Below are 27,218 nucleotides of genomic sequence, written 5' to 3' on the forward strand. Positions count from 1 at the left end.
CCTAAAATCTACAAGGAAGACTTACAAAAGTATATTTTCGACTAATATGAGTGATATAGCATTAACCATCACTAAATTATATAGAAAAGTTATTTTATTTCTGAGAACCCATTTTACTAGCGTAAAATTCAATATTTCCTGGTTTATTTGTAATTTTTATTTTAGATACTAGCATTATTAACTTGCACAAAATAAATTGTCTCATAAAGTGATATCATCCATGAAAATTATACCTGAATTTGTGGCAAAAATGTTAATAATAATAATAATAATAATAATAATAATAATAATAATAATAATCATAATAACATAGCAAAGTCACCTCCGTACAGGCCATGAAGGCCCTTGGAGGAGTGGAAGGTAAAGGCTTCCACCATTGTTAACCACGGCACGTGATGGGGTAGAGTGGTTAGCTCTACGCCCGGCCGCCTTTGCCCCCAGGAATTAACCTGGCACTCATTTTTGGTGTAGGCTGAGTGAACCTCAGGGCCATATGCACCTTCGGAAGTGGAAATCTCGTTTCTTAAATTTTACAACTTCCTGACGGGGATTCAAACCCACGTCCTTCCGGGCGAACCGAGCACGCCTTTACCGCCTCGGCCAGGCAGCCCCTAATAATAATAATAATAATAATAATAATAATAATAATAATAATAATAATAATAATAATAATGTTATTGCTTTTACGTCCCACTAACTACTATTTTGGCGGTTTCTGGAGACGCCGAGGTGCCGGAATTTAGTCCCGAAGGAGTTCTTTTGAGTGCTAGTAAATCTACCGACACGAGGCTGACGTATTTGAGCACCTTGAAATACCACCGGACTGAGCCAGGATAGAACCTGCCAAGTTGGGGTCAAAAGGCCAGCAGCTCAACCGTCTGGGTTCCTCAGTATTTTATTGCTATTTGCCTCCCTGATGATGAATTGAGGGATACAGACGATATTAAGCCTGCATTTTTCCTAAATTGATATTAGAAAATGAGCAAAGTTTGTCACTCTTGAAACAAATAATTTCTTAGAAGTGAACCTACACTGTGAGCCTTAAGATATGCAGGTTCCAGGTCCGAGGGCCCTTAACGCCACAGTTCGCACGTTTATGCTGTGTCGGTGAAGCACCCAGGCTCCATTTAGGCTTGTAAATTCGTCGGGGGATCGAGGAGTGGAAGCATTTCTGTTACCAGTCACTGGTCCTATGGAAGCTTCCAACCAACTCGCTGGGATTCTAGCACAGACACTCGTGTTGAGAACCAGCTGGTTAGACCATTTCACCAGCGTATTGCCAGTGTACGAGAGTGTTAAATAAGTAAGTTTCTCAAATATTTTCTGGGTGAACAGATATAAACTGGCCAAGAAACAAAACTACTTAATTTTACATCGCTCCTTTATTCTTCAACACAATCACTGACGTTATTCAAGCATTTCATGTAGTACTTATTATGATAATTAATTAATCATATACAGTCGTATCAAAACACTATTTTTTTAAATCGTTTTTTGGACTCTAAGGTCCATCATCAGTGTTGAAATTATTGTGAAACATTTGTTTTACTTCATTGCTTTGATATGTTCTTGAAATCTTTGATTTAAGTCTCGGCCAGTGCATCCTATACAAAATATTTTGCAGTCGTCACAAGTGAGCCTATATTCTCCCATATGTGTGTTGTCACATTGAGTTAAAATACGTTTTAAACAATTAAAATGGAGCCCTGTTGCCATGCCGTTAGAGGCGTGCACCTGTGAGCTTGCATCCGGTAGATAGTGGGTTCGAATTCCACTGTCGGCAGCCCTGAAGATGGTTCTCCGTTGTTTCCCATTTTCACACCTGGCAAATGCTGGGACTGTACCTTAATTAAGGCCACGGCCACTTCCTTCCCACTCCTAGGCCTTCCCTATCCCATCGTCGCCATAAGGCCTGCCTGTGTCGGTGCGATGTAAAGCAAAATAGCAAAACAAAAATCTATGCACACAATACACATAAAACTTAGTAACGATATTATAAAAGCTATATATGACATACCATAGGAACGGCTGGCTTATCCTCGTGCTCAGGCTGTTGACTACTATTAGACAAACGTTCAGCTTTACGTACGGAGCACGCTGGAATCACATGACAATTCGCCACCTCAAGGTTGTGAACAGTATGTTGCTTGGGACTGTTTCATTTAAAATTTTATCAGGTTCCGTTATCAGCGCCAGGAATATCTCAATGTTTTAGCGGGTATTGAGTTCAAACCCACAATTACCTTCAACAATTAATGCCATGTCCTTTTTGATCCCAGCAACGTTATGATTATTGTTACGACTGCAAAATATTTTATACAGGAAAGACTGGTCGAGCCTTAAATCAAAGATATCAAGACATTTCAAGGCAATAAAGTACAACAAATATTCAGCTTTTGCAGAACACATTTATAACGATAATCATAATTTTTAGGAATGGAAAACGACATGAAATTAATTGTTAAAGGTAATTATGGATTCAAAGTCCGGCTCCATGGCCAAATGGTTAGCGTGCTGGCCTTTGGTCACAGGAGTCCCGGGTTCGATTCCCGGCAGGGTCGGGAATTTTAACCATAATTGGTTAATTTCGCTGGCACGAGGGCTGGGTGTATGTGTCGTCTTCATCATCATTCCTTCCTCATCACGACGCGCAGGTCGCCTACGGGAGTCAAATCAAAAGACCTGCATCTGGCGAGCCGAACTTGTCCTCGGACACTCCCGGCGCTAAAAGCCACACGCCATTTCATGGATTTGAAATAAATACCTGGGAAAATAATGAGATATTCCTGGCGCAGATAACAGAACGTAATAAAATTTTAATGAAACATTCGCAAGCAACATATTGTTCACAACTTTGAGGTGACGTATTATCATGTGCTTCCAGCGTTCCCCGTACTTAAAGCTGAACGTTTGTCTAATACTAGATCAGCAGCTTTGGCACGAGGATAAGCCAACCCTACCTATGGTATGTCATATATATCTTTTCCAACATCATTATTAAGTTTTATATGTATTACGTGCATACATTTACACATTTTTTTTTCTTTTTTCTTTTTTCTTTTTTCTCATATTACAGTTGATCTCAACAGGGCTGTATTTTAATAGTTTAAAACTTTTTTAAACTCATTGTGACAGCGCACTCATGTGAAATGAAATGTTTTAGAGTAATTTCAACACGGATATTGGACCTTAGAGTCCAAAAACCGGTTTTGAAATAAAATTTAATGTGCTGATGCGACTGTGAACGATTAATTATAATAGTGAATACTGCCATCAGCACTGTTAATAAGATGGCTTTGATATATTATAATGACTATAATTCTCCAAACCACGTAGTGTAAAACGAATTTCTCTATTCCTTGCTAACAGAAAGAAAAAAGCCGGCTGAGTAGCTCAGACGGTTGAGGTGCTGGCCTTCTGATCCCAACTTGGCAGTTTCGATCCTGGCTCAGACAGGTGGTATTTGAAGGTGCTCAAATACACTCACGAATAAGTACATTTGGACAGCGGCCACCGCCACCAAAGGACCCCTGGACGAGGCCTAATACGGTGAGTGTCGTCACAGCGCGGTGGGGACAGCTAGCTAAGAGCGTGCTCGTAACCTCTCTAGACGTGTCTAGACTTAACCTCGCAGACCCCGAGTTCGAACCCAGGCCTAAGTGCGATAACCTTAGAGACCTCAGTTCGATGCCGAAGATAACTGCATAACAGTGTAGGTTGAGCCGTACATGATGTTAAAGGGCGTTAACCGTTGAGATCCTAGTTCGAAGCATGTGGCCAAGCTTAACCTCACACATCCCGAGTTCGACCCTAGACCTAAGGGCGTTAACCTCACAGACCTAAGTTCGATGCCGAGGCTAACAGCATAACAGTGCAGGCTTAAGCTCACGCTGACCAGGTGTTAACCTATCCGGTTGCCCTTCCTTACACCAGCTCGAGCATAATATTACACCCTAGCTATATGTGCAGGCTTAGCCTCACGCTGAACAGGCGTAAACCTAACCGTTTGTCCTTCCTTGTCTAATCGATATCCATGTGGACCTTGGACCTGACGGCCGACATGGTTCAAATGCTAATCATTTCTTCAGATCATACGAATGCATATGCCCTGTGAATATGAACTTCATCTTTCTAGTATTTCATGGTGTTCTGTTTTTGTGAACATGAGTGTACATCAGCCTCAGGTCGGTAGATTTGCTGGCACGTGAAAGAACTCTGTGGGACAAAATTCATACACCTCGGTGTCTTCGAAAACCGAAAGGTAGATAGCGGGGCGTGAAGCCTATAGCATTATTATTATTGGTAATAGAAAATGGCGTCCTGTTTATTGAGCACCTCTAACTGACTCTGTGTTATATGTCTGTTCTCTCGTATCATATCACCATTGACATTAACGAATGCGTGTGTTGTTGATGGACGGCCATGCCGCTCTTCGTCTTAAAATTCACGACTCCGCTTCCATACCTCATTCATAGACATCACTTTCTTTCCGTTTACAGACACAATCCTCGTGTGAATGACGACAGGTTCAGTACTTTTTACCAAGACAACTGATCACTATGCTGAACCCATGACCTTTGAGTCATAAGGAGTCAGAGTCCTAAATTCATTTCATGAGGCACCATATACATTTCAAGTCATGAGAAGCCCTAGCTGCGTTTTTATCTCTGACTAGGGACGGCACATGGAGGATAGGTGGGGTGATTCTCATTCTCACGCTACAGAAATTACGTCACCCATACGTGTAGAATGTGCAGGGATACGAAGTAATTTGACGGAACATTTTTGTTAAAGGTCTTTTTAAGAAGAATTGGCGACGAGACTGCCGTAGTAAACGTCAGGAAATCGTAAGTTAAACAATTTTTTTGTTGGTGATAAATCCTTTAGACCGCTAAATAGCTCCAGAAAGAAAATTGTCGAAAGACGCGCCTGTTTGTTTAAACTGTTACATCGACGAAAATATAGTGCCCAGCTTATGAGTAAATTTAACAACTCAAATTTGTTAATGCTTATCATCAACACCGCTACTAAACTAAGCAACAACGTGCTATGTCATAATCAGACTTAATAAAATTTTCTGTGGTGTGAAAACAGTGTCAGTAAACTTTTGGCGGTAACTGCGGACGTCATAGTAGTGGGAGAGAATTTTATAAAAGCACGGCACGCCATTTGCAATTCTCGCAATGTTTCCAGTGAATTTGAGGCGACCGCACGTCATTCAGACTAACATTATGAACTTATTGTGGATACTAAGTCCCCAGAAGTGAAGGTAGTTTTGTACAAAGGTGTCTGTATAACGTAATCTCCAAGTGGAGGTAAATTAGCAGTCAAATTAACGGTAATTCAAAATGTGGAACCGTCATATATATTCACAAACATCCAACAGACGGTCATTATAATGCCGAAATCCTGCAGTTGAATTAGAAAATATCATTGTTTCGCTTTATTGCGTGTGCGGATCGGTGATTTTACGAACGTGTTCGGTTCACGAAGAAGAGAATGCGTGAAGGGCATTTATTTTTATGTCGTTATTGTATGATACAAAATACAATAAGAGGAAGATTGTGTTTTGTAAAGCCACTACCTGTCGAGATGGCTAGATAAAGATTGAGAGAGGCTGGTGGGTCTGTTATGATGTAAGACCACGTACCATTTCCAGGTATGTAAACTACCTCTTCATAAAGTACATTTGTTTATTTCATGATGTCACCATTTTATCTGTGTATCTGTGACGCATTTTGGTCACTCTTTTATTCGTAAAAATGTCAGAGGAATACGACAAAAGGAAATTTTTCTTCGAAATTCTGGAAAGCCGCGAATCTAGTGTGTGAAATGTTGTACAATAGTAGATTTGATGGCTGTAAAACGAATATAATGTCTAGAGCGAAGTATCATTCCCGTATGGTTATTTCCTATATTAGTTGTTTGCCAAAATTAAGATATTAATTTATAACGAAATTCTGTTCAGTGTAAAGTTGAAATTCCTGTAAGTGTAATCCGTGGTTTAACATTTAGAGCGAGTGTGCGATAACGATGGAATGTTAGCTGTTGCGGAAGGCACACCGTCATGTGTTCGACGCTGTACATTTGCCAAGGGAAGCTACGAGACGAGACAAGTGTGTGATTTGTGAAAGGGAAGTGCTATTCCAAAGGTCTGTTAAAATATGTGTAGAACTGATGAGGAAAATCACGGTAAAATGTTTGTAAGTGAAGTGGTGAATTTCGCTTTTGGAAATATTGTGTTGTCAAATTCAGATGTGCGAAGAGAGATGGTGAGTTTGTCACAGGTTGTTTTATGTAACAACATATTCCGTATTCCATATTATTGTCGTGTAGAGAATTTGTGGTAGCAAGTGGTTCAAGTAATGCAAAGATAAGAATGAATGTGGATCAGGTTGTTGAAATCCTGTAGTTCTGAAGAGACTTTGTGCCGGGATTTTCATTGTAGAGAACCCGAGGATTTATATTGTGTAATTTAATGATATGGGAATAGGCTCATTCCATACTTAGGATCCCCCGTGAAATCGTAGGACCTCGATGGATAAGAATATTTCAATTTACGTTTTAAATTAAATCTCTTCGCACATTCTGTGTTGGTAAAGAATTGTATTTCACGCGAGTTGTCAGCGGGGCGAGGTTTTCATTTGATACAGGCCAAGATAACGTTTGTGTTTTAATAGATAGCGAGGAGGGGTCTTCTTACAGGTAAAAAGCCACCTGTGTTTGTTGGCCGTCGAGACAGTTCATTGTCAGAAATAAATTGTAACTGAGATTTTGTCATTTAAACTGACTGACAGAGCAAATGCAACACCAAGAAGGAGTGGTTCGAAAGGGATGAAAGTTGGGAAAAAAACAGATACGGCACGGACGAATAATTGATGTTTATTTCAAACCGATATGCAGGTTACACAATGCGCACGGCATCGACTCAGTAGGATGTAGGACCACCGCGAGCGGCGATGCACGCAGAAACACGTCGAGGTACAGAGTCAATAAGAGTGTGGATGGTGTCCTGAGGGATGGTTCTCCATTCTCTGTCAACCATTTGCCACAGTTGGTCGTCCGTACGAGGCTGGGGCAGAGTTTGCAAACGGCGTCCAATGAGATCCCACACGTGTTCGATTGGTGAGAGATCCGGAGAGTACGCTGGCCACGGAAGCATCTGTACACCTCGTAGAGCCTGTTGGGAGATGCGAGCAGTGTGTGGGCGGGCATTATCCTGCTGAAACAGAGCATTGGGCAGCCCCTGAAGGTACGGGAGTGCCACCGGCCGCAGCACATGCTGCACGTAGCGGTGGGCATTTAACGTGCCTTGAATACGCACTAGAGGTGACGTGGAATCATACGCAATAGCGCCCCAAACCATGATGCCGCGTTGTCTAGCGGTAGGGCGCTCCACAGTTACTGCCGGATTTGACCTTTCTCCACGCCGACGCCACACTCGTCTGCGGTGACTATCACTGACAGAACAGAAGCGTGACTCATCGGAGAACACGACGTTCCGCCATTCCCTCATCCAAGTCGCTCTAGCCCGGCACCATGCCAGGCGTGCACGTCTATGCTGTGGAGTCAATGGTAGTCTTCTGAGCGGACGCCGGAAGTGCAGGCCTCCTTCAACCAATCGACGGGAAATTGTTCTGGTCGATATTGGAACAGCCAGGGTGTCTTGCACATGCTGAAGAATGGCGGTTGACGTGGCGTGCGGGGCTGCCACCGCTTGGCGGCGGATGCGCCGATCCTCGCGTGCTGACGTCACTCGGGCTGCACTTGGACCCCTCGCACGTGCCACATGTCCCTGCGGCAACCATCTTCGCCACAGGCGTTGCACCGTGGACACATCCCTATGGGTATCGGCTGCGATTTGACGAAGCGACCAACCTGCCCTTCTCAGCCCGATCACCATACCCCTCGTAAAGTCGTCTGTCTGCTGGAAATGCCTCCGCGACGGCGGCCTGGCATTCTTAGCTATACACGTGTCCTGTGGCACACGACAACACGTTCTACAATGACTGTCGGCTGAGAAATCACGGTACGAAGTGGGCCATTCGCCAACGCCGTGTCCCATTTATCGTTCGCTACGTGCGCAGCACAGCGGCGCATTTCACATCATGAGCATACCTCAATGACGTCAGTCTACCCTGCAATTGGCATAAAGTTCTGACCACTCCTTCTTGGTGTTGCATTTGCTCTGTCAGTCAGTGTATAATAAATGTTTGGAATCAGACTTCATTATTTTTGAAGGGAATACTTTAGTAGAAAACTTGAGATTCTTTATCGGGGTGACGGAAATGACACTATGGTATGTTATGTTGTGAATAACCATTTTAAGAGATGTCAAATTTTGAGAATCTGTAGTAATGTGGCTTCGTGATGTCGAGGGTTTTCCAAAGTTTTGCGATTCTTTTATTTGGATGTCACGATAGCTTGTCAATCCATTGAGTTCAAGATGGATAGTTGTGTTTTTGCTGCTGTTGTTGTTGGTTTCCAAGGCACAAATATAGGTTCATGTGGTATGAGGACATGTTCGTGGAGCATATGGGGTGCAGTAGTCCATCCAACCTAGGGTTGGGTGAGGTGCATTATGACACATGAGTCTCATCGGTCTGAAATCTTATCGAAGGAGGTGCCGGGATTATTCCAAGGGATAACCGTTGGCGCTATAAGCGATTTGACATGGGTTTTTTATTTTGCGTTGTGTGTAAATTTATGTGGTTTACAGGATTTAAGGTTAGGATTATCCAAGCTCGTTTCTTAATAATTATTAGTGTTTTAATGTAAACTTGTTGAATGACATCATGAAATAAATAAATGGTACCGGCAGTTACGACAATCCGCTCCGTCTTCCAGCTGTCGACCAAGAAAAACGTGAGCACCAACCAACAGCAGATTAAATATTTTCTTCAAAGGAATGTTTCTGTTAAACATGTCCAAGTGACAAAGAAAATTAATTGAAACAGTTAGGAAGTTTAAAGAAACCACTTCATCTGGGATAGATAAACTATGTTGTTAATTAGGATTATGAGATTACTTCGTTTATTAATTTACTAGCAATTACCGGCGGCTTCGCTCGCCCGGACTTTGTAATTTGATTGAAGTAATCGTTCCTCGGCATTGTACTAAGACATTATCTGAAAATTCCTAAAGTATAAAAACTCACCCAAAAATTGAGTTTCATTTACCCCAGAAATTCTTTGTGAACCATGTTTGTGCTATTACCTTTCGGGGCTAAGACGACCTTGCGACATAGAATTCTACGTGTGAAAAACAGTCTTCTCTCAAGACGAAGAAATAAATACATGTTTCTTTATTTTTAAAGGAGATTCCAAATACCTATTCCCACATCTGTAACATCTTCGATTTTTGAGATATACATAAGTATCCCCATAAAAATAATTCAACCCCTTGATTAGTCCTTCCCCATCCCCATCTCCATCTAAGTGTATTTTCCGAAAACAAAAATACCGGTTTCTTTATTTTTAAAGGAGATTCAAAATACCAATTTTCACGTCTGTAACGTCTTCAGTTTTTAAGATATGAGAATCCTCATAAAAAAGAATTCAACTATTTATCACTTCTTTTCACCCCCCGTTAAGTTCGTTCTCCGAAAACAAAAAAGTGCATGTTCCTGTATTCTTAAAGGACTTTCCAAATACCAAGTATATTGTGTCTAACATGTTTTGTTTTTGACATATGATGTAGATATTCCGATACTAATTTTAAAACTTCAACCGCTTTTCAAATTCTTTTCTACTCCTTAACTGGATTTTTCGAAAACAAGAAATACGCGTTTCATTATTTTTAAAGAAATTTCAAATACCAGTGTTCATGTCTGTACGTCTGTAACCCCTTCAGTATTTTAGATAAATGTATACTCATAAGAATAATTCAACTTCTTCTCCTTGACTTCTTTACACCCCTCTCCCGACTTAAGTGGACTTCCGAAAACAAAACAAAATACGTGTTTACTTTGAAAGGAAATTCAAGATGCCCACTTCCACGTCTGTAACAGCGTCAGTTTTTAAGATATCAGTTCGTAAGATAAAGTATCCTCATAAACAAATTTCAACTCCTTATTTACTTATTTTCAAACCCTGCCGGGCTGAGTGGCCCAGACAGTTAAGGCGCTGGCCTTCTAACCCCAACCTGGCAGGTTCGATCCTGGCTCAATCCGGCGGTATTTGAAAGTGTTCAAATATGTCACCCTCGTGTCGGTAGATTTATTGGCACGTAATAGAACTCCTGCGGGACTAAATTCCGGTACCTCGGCGTCTCCAAAAACCGTAAAAGAGTAGTTAGTGGGACGTAAAGCAAATAACATTATTCATTATTATTTTCAACCCTACACCCCTTACGTCGATTTTACGAAAAGAAAAAACAAATGCGAGTTTCTTTATTTTTAAACGAGATTCCAGATACTACTTTTCACGTCTGTAACATCTTCAGTTTTTGTGATATAGGTATCCTCATTAAAGTAATTCAACTCCGTTTTCAGCCTTCCCTCCACTTTCCTACCCGTTAAGTTGATTCCCCTCTCCCAAAAAATTGCGTGTTTCCTTACTTTTAAAGGAGATTCCAAATACCAATTTTTACGTCTTTAACGTCTTTAGCTTTTGAGATATAATATTGTCACACAAATAATTCAAATAATTTTTCAATTCATTCAACCCCCCCCCCCTCTGTGGATTTCCGAGGACAAAAGAACGTGTGTTTCTTTACTTTGAAAGAAGATTCCAAATACACATGTTCATGCTTCTTAACATCTTCAGTTTTTGAGATATAAGTATCCTCATAAAAATAATTCAACTCCATTTCCACCCCAGCCCGTTAAGTTGATTCACCCCCCCCCCCACAAATGCGTGTTTCTTTATTTTAAAGGTGATTCCAAATAAATATTTTCGCGTGTGTAATCTTAAGTTTTTGAGATATAAGTTTCTCCCCAAAAATAATTAAATTGTTTCACTTCCTTCACCCTCACCCCTTAAGTGAATTTTCCGGAAACTAAAAACTTATTTATTTCTTTATCAAGGAACTTCCAAATGCCAATTATCACGAATATAACATCATCAGTTTTGAGATATATGCATCCTCATAAAAAGTAAATTTAGCTCCTTTTTCACCGCACCGCCACCAAGTTGATTCTTTCCCCCAAATGTGAATTTATTTGTTTTTGAAGGTGATTGCAAATACTAATTTTCACGTCTGTAACATCTTTAGTTTTGAGATATAAGTATCCCCATACAAAGTATTCAACTAATTTTTCAATAAATTCACCACCCTTAAGTGGATTTTCCAAAAACAAAAGATTACGTGATTATTTACTTTGAAAGCGAATTGCAAACACAAATTTTCATGTCAGAAATATTTTCAGTTTTTGAGATATAAGTATCCTCATGAAAAGAAATAAACTCCTTTTATCACTCCACCCCCGCCCGTTAAGTTGTTTCCTCCATCCCAAAATGCGTGTTTCATTATTTTTAAAGGAGATTCCAAATACCAATTTTCACGTCTGTAACCTTCAGTTTTGAGATATAAGTTTCTCCAGAACAAGAATTCAATCTTTTTACTTCCTTTCACACTCCCCACTCAAGTGAATTTTCCAAAATCAAACAGTGCCCGTTTCTTTAACAGAGCTTCAAAATACCAATTATCACGACTGTAACATCTTCAGTTTTTGAGATATATATATATATATATATACTCGTAATAGGAATTTATCTCCGTTTTCACCCCCTCCCCTACCAAGTTATCAATTCTTTCAACCCGCCCCCCTCCCCCCCCGTTAAGGGCTTTTCCAGAAAACCAAAGAATACGTGTTTCCTTATGTTTAAAGGAGATGCCAAATACCAATTTTCACGCCTGCAACATGTTGAGTTTTTGAAATATACAGTAGATACGCTAAGTTTAAAAATTCACCCCCTTTTCAGTTCCCCTTAAGTGGATATCCCGAAAATAATATTTATCTTTCTTTACTTTTACAGGAAATTCCAAACACCAGTTTTCAAATCTGTAATATATTACGTGTCTGTGATAATTTGCAGATATATTCTTCTTAAAAATTTACTCCCTTTGTCACTCCTTTTCACCCCCTATTAATCGGATTATCCAAAAACACAAAAATACATTTTTCTTTATTTTCAAAGAAGATTCCAAATTTCAATTTTCATGTCTGTAACATCTTCAGTTTTTGAGATATAAGCCTCCTCATAAAAGGTGTTCAACCCCCTTTCCCCCTTTTAACCACCCTTAATGGGATTTTTCGAAAACAAAAAATACTTGTTTCTTTATTTTTAAAGGAAATTCCAAATACCAATCTTTATGTCTATGCACTTTAATGTTTTTGAGATATAGATATCCTAATTTAAAAATTCACCCCCTTTTTCACCCCCTTAACGACAGATTATCCAAAAATCCTCTCTTAGCGAGCACCTACATGTTAATATGAATATATCGCCAAAATTTAATTTTGTTTCTGTCCAGTAGTTTTGGCTTGGCGATGATGAATCAGTCTGTCAGTAAGTCAGTCAGGACAAGTTATTTTATATATATATAGATTAAATTCAGAGGAACCGTATTTTGAGAATTAGTTTAAAACCAAGTGACCAAGGGAGTCCAATTTGTATGTGCCGTAAAACCACTGTGTGGCACATACCAATTGGACTCCCTTAATTATACCAAAAGTCCAGAATTCGTGTTACGGGGGCTGGATCATCACGAATCATTAAGGTGGTACATGCAGTCTCACATGGAAACCGATCTTACGGATCTCCAGACTTTCTTTATTTCATTCTTAAATTAAGACGGTGGTTTCTACTAAGGATGCCCCTCAGGCATTTGAGTTAAGGTTTGGAAAGCCAGCGTTTCTCACCTTCGTTGTTAATATTATTACCTTTATTATTATTAAACGGACAGAACTGAGTTCGTTGATTAGAGCTTATGAAGGGTCACAAGTTGTCGGATTTCATCTCAACGACAAATGAAACATCCATTTATTTTAACTTGAGTCTTCTCATTGTAGATAAGAGTCTAAATTACTAAAACCCGCCTCTTACCTTGGCAAGTGACGAAGAACCCGTCAACATCCCAAGAGAAAGGTGCCGATTTGCTGATAGGTAAGGAAGATAGGACCCTCCGAAGGACCTTAAGGGGTTCAATACGAACCTCCTACCTTGGCCACACTTTCAGCAACTACCATTTAGCAACTGTCGCCGTGTCAAGGTGCGCCTATGTGCAATCGGTCGGCATGACTACAAACTATCGGATATGCGAGTTGGACTAAGCTCTGTTACTTTGCTTCTGAGTAATGAATCAGAAAATCTACTTTTGGGATTTTCGTTGTTATGGATTTACTGATCCTAAAGAGATCTCTGGAAATTCTCTTCATATTCAAAAGAAGAGCCTTTAATTGAATAAATCACTGGTTTATAACGATAAAATATTACGTTCTTTTTACACGTAATACATCTCTGACGTCTCAGTTTATTGTGAAACGTGACATGAATTGTTTTCTTCACTTTTTTGTTCATGTTAGCCTTGATATGTAGAGTGAGGGAGAAGATTCCACTGGGCTCATATTTCTCATAAATGGGAGGATTTAAATTGAGGGTCAGGGAATAACTAGCGGTCTCAGCCAGAGTTAACAGCAGATTTTTAATTAAACTTCTCGCTCGGTGGACCCACTGTTGTGCTGCTGTTAAACCAAGTCAAAAAATACACTCTCCCTTCACAAAGGGGCATGATCTAAATACTTCACTATTTAGAGAGTCCATTAAGTCTACATATTTTCATTAACACTAAAGTGGAGTCATTATAGTCCTGTGTAGTAAACCGTTCTCATAAAGTAAGAATCCCGTAAAATTAAAGTCAACACATGACTGAGATTCTGCAGTCAATACGTACATTGGAGAATTATTTCTTTCTTTCTTTCTTTCTTTCTTTCTTTCTTTCTATGGATATATCAAGCGTCTATGAATTCTAACCCCCTTCCCCCGACTTCTTTCCCTCTCAATCAGAACGGTGGTGCTAGAATACGTTTCAGGACGAAAAATTAGGACAGATGCCTAAAGTAAATACTCAGAGCGACATTTATTTATTTATTTATTTATTTATTTATTTATTTATTTATTTATTTATTTATTTATTTATTTATGTATTTATTTATTTATTTATGGAAATATCGAAACACTGCTATGCGACTATTTTACTCTGAAAAAATACATGCTTAACTGAAATGCACTCAGTACTTGCACAACAGCTCCTTCTGGGGCCAAGGTCTAAAAACTCGGGGCTGTTTCTTATACCAAACGAGTAAGTGTTTTACTATTAACGCTACAGACATCTCCAATGTAAGTATTAATTTTCTTACTGACTAATTATCGTATCTGGTTATGTTCTCGATTTTTACGCTCCAGTTTGCAGGATCAAATTCCGGGCAGGCAGTTGCTTGCCTTAAGTGTCAGGTACCTGGGACAGTAGATATACTGGCTAGTTGAAAAACCAATTGGTACAAAATTCTGGCACATCGACGTCTTAGAAAATCTATAACAGTTCGACGTAACGTTGAACACATTTTAAAAATATAATTTGTTATGCCCAACTTAGGAGCACGTTTCAGAATATTTAGCACACTGTTCCATCTTTTCTTCCCAACCACTCTTCATCCATTTTCTGAGAATTTCTTCCTGCGTTCTTCTGCACATACTGCATGATTTCATTTATGTTTCTCTGCAAATTTATACTTTGCATATAAGGCTTCGAAACTTTGTTCTATTTTGAGTGAATTATTCGGTAATACCATTTATTAGGCTATAGGTACTTGTTTATTTCTACCAACCAATTGCTGATGTTTTTCACGGATAATGCTAGGTTTAGAAGTTCTTTTACCAGTCTACTGCTACCTTTTAGGTGTGCGTAAAAGTTTTGTCACTATTTTGTAATTGTATCTGTGAATTTATTCTGTGATTTGATACATTTCTTGTAGTTTCCTCTTGATCCAAGTACGACTTTTTCATTTTGGTCATATAATTTCTCTGAGAATATTCCTCTGTTTTATTCTATGTCTTGTTCATTTGTGACCTGTCGCCAGTTACCGGGATTTCGAATGCGTAAAGTGGATTTGGTTTATTGTAGTGTGGTAAATTTTGCATTTGTATACAGTTTATTTACTCTACTGTTCCATTTAATTTTATAATCTCTTTGCAATTTTGTAATTATTTTTATTGCTTCGGTGATTTTACCGTGATGGTTGAATAATTTCACCTAAAAACTTAAATTTCCTGCTTGGAATATATCTCCGATTTGAGTGTTTAATGGTTGGTTGACGAATCATGATTTAGTTCCTTCCATATAGTTTGTCTTTTCCAAAGATATTTTAAATCTGTTTTTTGCTGTTATTTCGTATAGTTTTTCTATGAACAAGACTTTTACTTGTCTGTTGTTGAAAAGTAAGCAGTCAGGCTGAATTTTATTTTTAAGAAGTCTGCGAATATTTATTTATTTACTGCGCACTACAGGATTTCTAACCCCAATTACAGTGGCAAATGCTTACATGTGTCTTTTTAATGTTTTGAATCAGTCAAATATCCTAATGTCTGAACTATTCTAATATTATATTTACGTTGAGAAGTAAATAATACTACATATCTAATCCTTACAAGAATCAAGTAGATAAAAAATATAATTTCGTATCTAATCTATATATATAAAATAACTTGTCCTGACTGACTGACTGACTGACTGACTGACTGACTGACTGACTGACTGACTGACTCATCATCGCCGAGCCAAAACTACTGGACATAAAGAAATGAAATTTTGGGGATATATTCATATTAAGGTGTAGGTGCTCGCTAAGAGAGGATTTTTGGATATTCCTTCGCTAAAGGGGTGAAAAGGGGGGTGAAATTTTAAAATGAGTGTATCAATATCTCAAAACTTTAAAAGTTTACAGATGTAAAAATTGGTATTTGGAATCTTCTTTAACAACAAGGAAACACGTATTTTTTTGTTTTCAGAAAATCCCAATAGGAGGGGTGAAAAAGGGTGAAAATGTGGAAAAATGGGTTGAATGCCTTTAATCAGGATACCGGTACTTATATCTCAGAAACTGAAGGTATTACATACCTGAAAATTGGTACTTTTGATCTCTTTTAAAAATAAAGAAACACGTATTTTTTTGTTTTTGGAAAATTCAATTAATGGGAGGGTTAAAAGGGGGTGAATTTTTAAAATGAGTGAATCTATATCTCCAAACTTTTAAAGTTTGCAGATGTAAAAATTGGTAATTAGAATCTTCATTAAAAATAAAGAAACACGTATTTTTTTTGTTTTCGGAAAATCGCAATAGGAGGAGTGTACAGGGGTGAAAGAGGGGTTGAATACCTTTAATGAGGCTACTTATATCTCAGAAACTGAAGATATTACAGACCTGAAAATTGGTGTTTGGGATCTCCTTTAAAAATAAAGAAACACGTATTTTTTTGTTTCTGGAAAATCCAATTAAGGGGGCTGAAAGGGGGTAATATTTTAAAATGAGTTTATCTATATCTCAAAACTTTTAAAGGTTATAGATGTGAAAATTGGTATTTGGAATCTCCTTTAAAAATAAAGAAACACGTATATCGTATATTTTGTTTTCGGAAAATCCTAATAGGAAGGGTGGAAAAGTTTGAAAAAAGGGTCCAATGCCTTTCATGAGTCTACTTATATTTCAGAACCTGAAGATATTACAGACCTGAAAATTGGTATTTGCGATCTCCTTTAAAAATAAAGAAACACGTATTTTTCTTGTTTTTAGAAAATCCAATTAATGGGGGGTGAAAAGGGGGTGATTTTTTAAAATGTGTATCTATATCTCAAAACTTTAAAATTTACAGATGTAAAAATTGGTAGTTAGCATCTCCTCTAAAAATAAAGGAACACGTATATTTTTGTTTCCTGTAAATCCCAATAGGAGGGGTGTAAAAGTGTGAAAAATGGGTTAAATGCCTTTAATGAGGATACTTATATTTCAGAACCTGAAGATATTACAGACCTGAAAATTGGTATTTGAGATCTACTTTAAAAGTAAAGAAACACGTATTTCTTCGTTTTTGGAAAATCCAAATATTGGGGGGTGAACAGGGGGGGGGTAAATTTTTTAAAATGAGTGTGTCTACATCTTAAAACTTTATAATTTACAAATGTAAAAATTGGTATTTAGAATCTCCTTTAAAAATAAAGAAACACGTATTCTTTTGTTTTCGGAAAATCCCAATAGCAAGTGTGTAAAAGGGTGAAAAATGGGTTAAATGCCTTTAATGAGAATACATATATCTCAGAAACGAAAGATATTACAGAACTGAAAATTTGTATATGGGATCTCCTTTAAAAAACAAAGAAACACGTATTTTTTTTTTTAGATTTTGGAAAATCCAATTAATGGCGGTTAAACAGGAGTAACACCGGGCGAGTTGGCCGTGCGCGTAGAGGCGCGCGGCTGTGAGCTTGCATCCGGGAGATAGTAGGTTCGAATCCCACTATCGGCAGCCCTGAAGATGGTTTTCCGTGGTTTCCCATTTTCACACCAGGCAAATGCTGGGGCTGTACCTTAATTAAGGCCACGGCCGCTTCCTTCCAACTCCTAGCCCTTTCCCATCCTATCGTCGCCATAAGACCTATCTGTGTCGGTGCGACGTAAAGCCCCTAGCCAAAACAGGAGTAACAAATTGGGGTGAATTTTTTGAAAGATTATATCCACAGAATATCTTGGAAACGTAAAATGTTACAGACGTAAAAAGTGGGTGTTTGGAATCTCCTGTAAATGTAAAGAAACAAAGGTGATTTGTTTTTGGAAACTCCACTTAAGGGGAACTCAAAAGTGGTGAAATTTTAAAATGAGAATTTTTACAGTATATCTAAAAAATCTTAACATGTTACAGAAGTGAAAAATGGTATTTTTTCTCTATTAAACATAAAGAAACGTGTATTTTTAGTTTTCGGAAATACCACTTGGGTGGAGGGGGGGTTAAAGTGACTGAAAATGGTGTTGAATTCTTTTAGTTAGGCTACTGATATCTCAAAAATGAAGTTGTTACAGACGTGAAATTTGATATTTGCAATCTGCTTTAAAAGTAAAACACGTATTCTCGGAAAATCCAATGAAGGGGGGGATGAAAGAATTGAAAAATTAATTGACCTAATTGCATGAGAATACATACATCTAATAAAAACTAAAGTTGTTACAGACGTGAAAATTAGTATTTGGATCTCCTTTAAAAACAATGAAAAACGCGTTTTGGGGGGGGGGGGGAACCATCTTGGAGTTCGGGAGTGTAAAGGAGTTGAATTCCTTTCATGAGGACACATAAATAAAAAACTGAAGAAGTTAGAGTCGTGATAATTGGTATTTAAAAGATCCTTTATTATTAAAGAAACAAGTATTTTTGCGGGAAATTTCACTTAGGGGGGGGGGGAGTAGTGTGAAATGAAGTGAAAAAAGTAAATTATTTTTATGGGGATACTTATATCTCAAAACTGGAGGTAATAGACGTGAACATTGGTGTTTGGAATCTCCTTTAAACATAAAGAAACAAGCCTTCTTTTAATTTTTTTGGGAGGGGGGGTGGCGGTAAATAGACTTAACGGCGGTGGGGTGTAGAAGGAGGTGAGACCAATTGATTTTACTGTTCTTAATGTACTTATAAGGATCCTCTGTTGCTCAGGCGGCAGCGCGCAGGCCTCTCACAGCTGGGTTCCGTGGTTCAAATCCCGGTCACTCCATGTGACATTCGTGCTGGACAAAACGGAGGCGGGACAGATTTTTCTCGGGATACTCCGGTTTTCCCTGTCATCATCCACTCCAGCAACACATAATAATAATAATAATAATAATAATAATAATAATAATAATAATAATGTTCCGGACCGTCGTCAAATGTGTGGACTGCGCTGGAAACGGCTCCTGGACGGGTAATGACTAAGAATGCAGTCCGACCGCGGGTTCAGTGCCTCCAAGGCACCCAATATGACACCACGCCGGATCTCCTGAAGGATTTTATCCATATTAAAAATGATTATAGGAAAAGATTGCAAAGATTTACGGACCCAGCTGACCGGGAGGAATACCTGAGCCTAGCCCGGGAAGTTCGAAATCGATTGCTGGAAAGGAAGATTGAAAAATGGGAGGAAACGTGCCGTAATCTAATAGAAAACGAGTCAGATCGCGAATTTCGGCGGATTATATATCTAAAACAATAAGCATTCAATTATAAATTTCAGTATAATACCGTAGCGAAGCACGGGTATCTTGCTAGTAACCTAATATCTGAACTACTCTAATATTAAATTTACAATTAAAAAGGAACAGTATTTCACATCTAATGTAATTTAATCTTTACAAGAAAGAGTACAATAAAAAAATCGTAATTTCATATCTAAACTATTATTTTCTTCTAGCTCTAACACTTATATTTATATTTATGAGATAAGGCTTAATGTAGAATGTTTAAAATACATTTTGTGGTTCAAGTCAGCATTACAAATTACAAATTAGAGAGTTTTCACGGAGATCGTGAATTGCCGTAAAAAACAGGTCTCGAGGTACGCAGAAGTATAATGAATAATTTTCCTGAAATGCAGTGTGGTAGACATTGCATAGCCTGTAGAGTGGGAAATTTTTGTGAGCGGTTGTTCTGAACTTTTTATTATGGAAAGTTACATTTGTCATCGCATTGAAGCGGGGTACGTAGAAGCTCAAGAGGCATAAAAGTCAGGGTTGTCAATAATAGAATTTACAGTTTTGTACTGAAACTTCATGTCTTCCTTTTGCCTCCTCATTTCCAAGCTTTCTATTTCAAAATTTAGGAGAAGTTCGTTGTGTGCTATGTGTGGATAATTACAGGCTTTTTGGAAATTTAAGTACTTTAAATATCTCTTTTGGATTATTTCGATCTGTGCAATATATATTTTGTTTGCTGGATTCCATACAACGCTTGCATAATGTCCTTTGGGCCTGACGAGAGAGCTGTAGAAGTGTATACAGTTTTGTAGGAGTTTAAAGGGTTTGACGTTCCTCATCACAAATCCTAATGTCCTGTATGACTCAGCAACTACCTTCTGTATATGTGGGGTGAAGGTGAGTTCTCGTTCATATAACATCCCGAGTTTTTTAACCTCATTTACCGGTACTGGTTTCAGGTCATCGTAAAATAGTTTATAGTTAAAGGAAATACACGTTTTATTTCGGGTGAACGACATCGATAGACATTTCTTTACATTTAGATAGCCTGTAGTTTATTTTAAGTCATCCATTGTAGTAAATTACTGAAGTCAGGCTGGAGAAGTTCGCAGTGTTAATGGTGACAATGGATTTGAATACCTTAAAGTCATCGGCGTATAAGAGAGAGTCCGATAATATTATTCGTTCAGGTGAGTCATTGATTAGTGCCAGGAACATCCACGGCCCTAGATTAGAGCCCTGGACTATTCCTGAATTTACAGGGTATGGGTTTCTTTGATACATTACAAACTGCTTTCTATTTCTTAGGTAGGAGCTGGAAAGACATAGTAGTGGGTAAGATAATCCAAGCATATTTAATATTTTTAGGAGTATGTCGTGGTCAATTCTGTCAAAGGCCTTTTCGAAGTCAGTAAATATGGCATTTTTCTGGCCACCTCTATCAAGTTCCACGGATATTGATTGCGTAAAATTTATGAGATTTGTTACTGTAGATCGTCCTGAAATAAATCCATGTTGCTGTTCTGATATTAAAGGTCTTGTACAGACTGTGAGTCTATGACATATTATAAATTCGAAAAACTTCGCTATAGCTGAAATAATTGATATTGGTCGGTAGTTTTTTATTAACTATCCTTTTAGTTTCTTTCTCCATTCACGAATCACTTTTCCCAAAGCATGATTGGATAGTAGTGAGGTTAATACGTACCCTGGTTCGATTTCGAACAGTTGAGAACAGTTTATTTATTCAGTATACCCTTTTAATTAGTAAATATATACTTTGCACTTTAAGTTGAAAAGGGTGGAAGATATCAAAAAATGTTTTAAATGATTTTTGTTGAATTTTTAATTTCCTTTTATATGAAAAGGGAATAATTGGACCAGGGATAATGGAGATAATAGCGTCAAAATGACGTTGCTCATCCGTCATATTCAATGGTGGCTTGAAATAAGCCTAACCACAATATTTGGTGACAAGCAGCGTTTTTACTTACTTTAAAGTACCATAACTAAGATTTGAAAAAACTGCGTCCGGAGAAGTTTTGCGTACTCATGCGCCAGTACGGTGCAATACTTACCCCTGTTAGTTCTAGTTGAAGACCAGAAACGCAGGGTGCTTCTATCCTTCATAGATAGTGCTAGTTCTAGTGGAAAGGAGGAAACATAGGCTCATTTCCTCTCGACTTCGTGGAAGAGTTGCTCTTTTGCCAATGAGGTGAGAAACTACAACGTGTCATCCAATGATTTCGTTCAAAACATGTCAACACTTGAATAAAAGTTTGCACTGCAAGCAAATATTTTTCTACGCGTTTCGTTGCGTACACCCTGTTTTCAAGTGTGCACAGGGATTTGTTCCGTTTGCGGGACACAATGAACCCGTTGTGACCAAGCATATTTGTTCTACCTACGGGCGATAAATGGAAAAGATCAAATGGTTGTTTACAGAAAACATTTGATGTATGTAGGCGTGCTGTCAATATTTGTTGCACACGGCACAGGATTTTCTCTCGCTGACAAAATTTTAGAACATATGTATATGAAGATAGTAATATTTTAGACCGTTGATGCAATACAACATAGTCCAGAAAGCAGAAAAAAGAGAACTTTTACAAACTCCTGATATTTCTATTCGACATTATCGATTCATCAAAGTTAGACGAAGTGAAACACATATTTCACTCCGACATTCGTGTCCGTTCCCGTTCAGTCATGTCCCCTGATATACCTGTATTACAACCCAGTTTTTCGGCTCCTGAGCTAAGTGGTCAGCGTTGTGGCCTTCGATTCAGAGCGCCCCAGGTTTGATTGCTGGCTGGTGCGGTGATTTAATTCCCTTGGCTCGGGGACTGGGTATTTGTCCTGTCTCTAACATTATTGCGACACAACACAACACTCTTCACCACAGTAATACGCATATTTCCCTTCGTTAGAGGCTAACAGCAGCCAAACAAAGCTATTAAGACTAGATATAGGTGAAATTTTCACGGAAAGTTATTTTATTTCTTTCGCTTAGAAGATTCAAGATTACTACAATCCAAACTTTCATTGCTGTATTCCAGTTCTAAATGCGTAAATAAATATAAGTGTAATTGTGCCACGCACGATATTTTGCTGTCACCGAATGGGATTCCGTGTATATATTGCCCCTCTGATAGTCATTTGGAGGTTTTCGTTTTCTTTTTTTCTTTTTTCTTTTATTTTATCTGGCCGGGCTGAGAGGCTCAGACGCTTGAGGCGGTGGCCTTCTCACCCCACCTTGACAGGTTCGATCCTGGCTCAGTCCAGTGGTGTTTGACGGTACTCAAATACGTCAGCCTCCTGTCGGTAGGTTTACTGGAACATAAAAGAACTCCTCGGGACTAAATCTTGCCACCTCGACGACCTCGAAAACCGTGAAAGTAGTCACTGGGACGTAAAGCCAATTACATTATTATGTTTATCTATATAAATAAAATTGTAGGGGGTTCGCTGTCTGTAATTTCTTTTGTTTTGCCAATCTTTCAGATATTTATCCGTTTTAGGTCAACTCAAGACCGAATCGGTGGTTTTTACGTTTCGTGTCTGTTTGTCTGTCTGTTTGTCTGTTCCACCATCACGTCGAAACGGCTGGATAGATCTCAACCAAACTTCATATTTAGAGTTTACTCATCCCGGGGAAGGTTTCGATATGCATATCATTTTAAAATATTTGAAAAGACGGGCGGTTTATAGGAAAACCAGAATGGTTTTTCCACCATCACGTCGAAACAGCTGGATAGATCTCAACCAAACTTCCTATTTAGAGTATACTCATCCCGGGGAAGGTTTCGATATGCATATCATTTTAAAATCGTTGAATAGACGGGGAGTTTCTAGGAAAACGAGAATGGTTTTCCTCCATTTTCTCTTATACTATTGATTTTCTGTAAACTTCGTTTACCGTACGTGAAACGTCTCTTCATTATAAACAACTTTCGTTATGTTCATAATTTCCCTTACTCTTCACATGACGGAGAAATTTACAATTTTCCGCTCGTATCATGCTCTGCATTGAGTGACCGACAGACCGACAACGAACCTACAGGTTACCATGGCAACGTCTCTGACTGCATGCCAGCAGGGAAGTAATGTATTGCCATTTTCCTCATCATGCTTTTAAATTCGTGGTTGTTCCTTGGGTAGAAGGCAAGAGAGGCGTCAATCGGCCTATCTGCGGGATATTGGCGGAATATCGTTGGATGTTATAACCGCCCTCGAATAGATTAAGTAATAACACCATTAGTCATCTTCTTATTATTTGTTTACCTAAGAATCACTGGACCTAAATTTCTCCCCTGTTACCGCCTTATTATATCCATAACTCACACTAGCATAATTTATTGAGGGGCATTTGATTTTCGAATACATTCACTTGGCATTTACATATTTGTCGTTATCCGGCTGTCCTCAGTTATAATCCATTTTCTATTACTTTCAACTTTCTTAACTGTATTATTTTCTTCCTTAATTACGCCGTATGTACGCGAGTGCTACAAACTACTGGATGTATTTCCACCAAGACTCATATTTAGAATACACCTGTCCTTGATAGGTTTTAGGGCAAATATTGTTTCTAAATCCCTGAACTGACTGGGGGTTTATACGAAACCGAAACAGTGATTTTGCACTTCCACAAAATATACACAACCAAACTTAATGGAAATCTACCTACCTTGGTAGAAATTAATTTCTAAACCTTTTTTCTCATGTGCATCATTTCGATACGAGGATTAATAAGGGAGATATCATTAACGGACCGTTTTTCTGTACAAGTCCCATCGGACTTGACTCACGAGCGGGTGCGTGTAAAGCGTATTCCTTACAACTTGAAAACTCAAAATTTCAACTTTATTTGACAAAATTATACGTTTTAGCCTGTAACGAACGAGGAAAACAACCTAGATCATTAAATTTTTCACTTTTTATCCCCGAAGAATATCGAAATATGCAGGCAATTCAACCAAAATTCATATTTAGCATCCACCTGTCCAAAGGTAGGTTTTAATCATAAATAACATTTCATGTTTCGGAATGGACTGGCGGTTTATAGGGAACCGAAATGGTGATTTTACTCTTCCACAATATATACAGAACAAGACCAACCTGACTGGAAATCGACCAAACGTCGTGGAATTCCACCTATAAACATTTTTCATGTGCATTTTTTTGTCAGGAGGATTAATAAGGGAGATATCATGATTGGTCACCTTTGCAGGTTAAGTCCAGCGGACATAGCCCAAAAGGTATTTTACATGGAGCAGATTCCTTATCTATATAAATCAAATCGTAACGACTGTGTGCTTCTACACTGACTATTTTGGCGAAATTTTCGTACAGCTTTCCGCTTAAGGGGTAATAATGACCATCTCCATAATTTTTGGTTTCGTTTCCTGAAAGTCCTAATTTTTACCCGCCTCGCCCAAAATTCAGATTGCGGCATAATCTGCCAGAAGAAAAAGAAGATAATTAAAATTTGACAAAATTATACGTTTTAGCCTGTAACGAACGAGGAAAACATCCTAGATCATTAAATTTTTCACTTTTTATCCCCGAAGAATATCGAAATATGCAGGCAATTTTAATGATGGTGCAGACCTTCGTAAATTCCTATCACATAACGGATTGCACAATCTCCGTTCAATTTAGAATGATTTACAACCTTGGTCTTATGACTTTTTGCCGTATCTGTATCCTTTTTACGTTTGATTTTTCTCTATTAATCGATGTTAAGTCAATTTGGAATTTTCACATACATAATTCATACTTTCAATTACTTATATGAAATACAGAATCATCATACTCTTCACGAAAATTGGCCCACCCAGTAGCCATATGTGAGCCAAATGCTATGTATGTAGCTGTCACATAATTATCCGAAAAGTAATGTAATGTGAGATAATCTTACAAAACCGTTACCCTGTTCCACGTTTCTAACTCAATCTGACCCAAGAATAGATAACATATCATAGGACCAGCCATTTAGGCCACTAAATCCGGCGTGTCTTACGGTATAATCCATTGTCGATATGACGTACATTTAATAGCAGTTAATCTGTAAATGAAGGTCTTCAATATTGTAAACACGCATATACTTTCGCATGTCGATCTATATATATTCACTGATGTCGATTTTTAGCGATCGAGAAAGGGTGGGTCTGATATTGTAATCAGTACTCCCCACACCGACTTTGACTGGCAGTAGGAAAGGGTTCCTTCTCCAACTCCTGTGTAACTGTCATTAGTAAGGAAGGCCTACAATTGTAATGAATACTTCCCTTCTCGATTTGACTTGCAGAAGGCAAGTGAGCATACTGTTTTGTTTAAAACTCTCCTACCCGATTCTGTTCGGCAGTAGGCAAGGGTGCCCGCCATTATAAGGAAATGTCCTCATCTAAAATGTGACTGGCATTAGGCATAGTGGCCTGCTATTTTGATGGAAACTCACCAACTTGGCGTGACTGGCAGTAAGCTGGCTGGCAGTAGGAAAATGGGCCTGGCATTTTAATGATAACTGCACAACTCAATTTCGAGTGATAGTAGGGTAATTGCCTACCATTATAATAGAAACTACTCAACTGTAATCTGTCTGGAAGTAGGAAAGGGGGCTGCCATTTTAACGAAAACTCCCCAAATCGATTCTGTCCGCGTAGTAGGCAATGGGGCCTGCAATTATAATGTAAACTTCCCAACTCGATTGTGAATGGCAGTAGGCAAGTGAGCCTGCCGTTATATCACAAATCCGTAACAAACGCTTTACATTGGAAACAACGTACGGGGACCTCCCCATGCTCTTTTTCGGATAACGCTAAGAGACATGCAATTTTAAAACAATCTTATTTACTGCATGTACACTATTTACTTCGATATTCGAATACAATGTAGAATACCGTAGCGAAGCACGGGTACATTCGCTAGTTATTATTATATTTTTATCTGATTAGCAGTCAGCGGACAACATGGCAGATGCAAGCTTCCGGTTCCTTTTCATTGGGAATACATCATGTGATAAACAAACATGTGTTCCATGTGAAAGTTGTTTCTTTTGCATAATATGTTTACTTTACAGTTCTATAATGGAGTTCTATAGTGATTTTAATGTAAATATGGGGGAAATAATTTGTACAGTGTTTAAACGAGTGAAGATGTCTCGGATTCAACGTGTAAATACAATTAATTGAATTGTCTCACTAAATTTTATTAGTAGTGCATCCAGGAAATTATTAGGGAGGGTATTTTATCATACAGTATATTAACAACAACAACAAAACTTATATTAGTGGTTTCAGACTAATATACATCGAAATACTTTATTGCAGCAACTCATAACACTTGTGCATGTGCCAATTGTAGTTCACAATCTACGACATTTGATGAAGATGAAGAAGGGTTTGGCGTTGTAAGTACTATACGTACAGTGAAAAATCGAAACTAAGTTTCTCACAACTTACCTCTGTTTTAGCATTAAAGTTTCACCTTATCAACACCTACTCCATGTAGAGGAATGAATTTTTACAGTTTCATTGATAATGGTAACGTGCAAAATTCTGTGCAACATATTTTCAATTAATGATTTAATATAGAAATTAAGATACGGTAAAGTCACTTTACAACAGAATTTTTAAAAATAACATACATAGCATAAGTTACATACATACATAAATGCATCTTCATTATAGAATGTTACACCTTTCAACGTTCAGTCTGCAAACCTCTGTGAATTACAAAACACTTCCAAAATCCTCTATTTGTAACTACCTGTGTGGCCACCTTTAGTTTCAGGCCTCTTATCTTTAAATCATTAGAAAATGAGTCTAACCATTGCCGACTTGGTCGCATTCTACTTCTCTTACCCTCCACGACCGAGCCCAATATTCTCCTAAGTAACATATCTTACTCCACACGCCACACATGACCATACCACCGAAGCCAGTTTATGCGTACCGCTTCATCCTTCGAGTTCATTTCTAACTTAGCCCTCATCTCCTCA

The sequence above is a fragment of the Anabrus simplex genome, chromosome 2, assembly GCF_040414725.1.
Source record: "Anabrus simplex isolate iqAnaSimp1 chromosome 2, ASM4041472v1, whole genome shotgun sequence".
In the NCBI taxonomy this organism is placed as follows: Eukaryota; Metazoa; Arthropoda; class Insecta; order Orthoptera; family Tettigoniidae; genus Anabrus; species Anabrus simplex.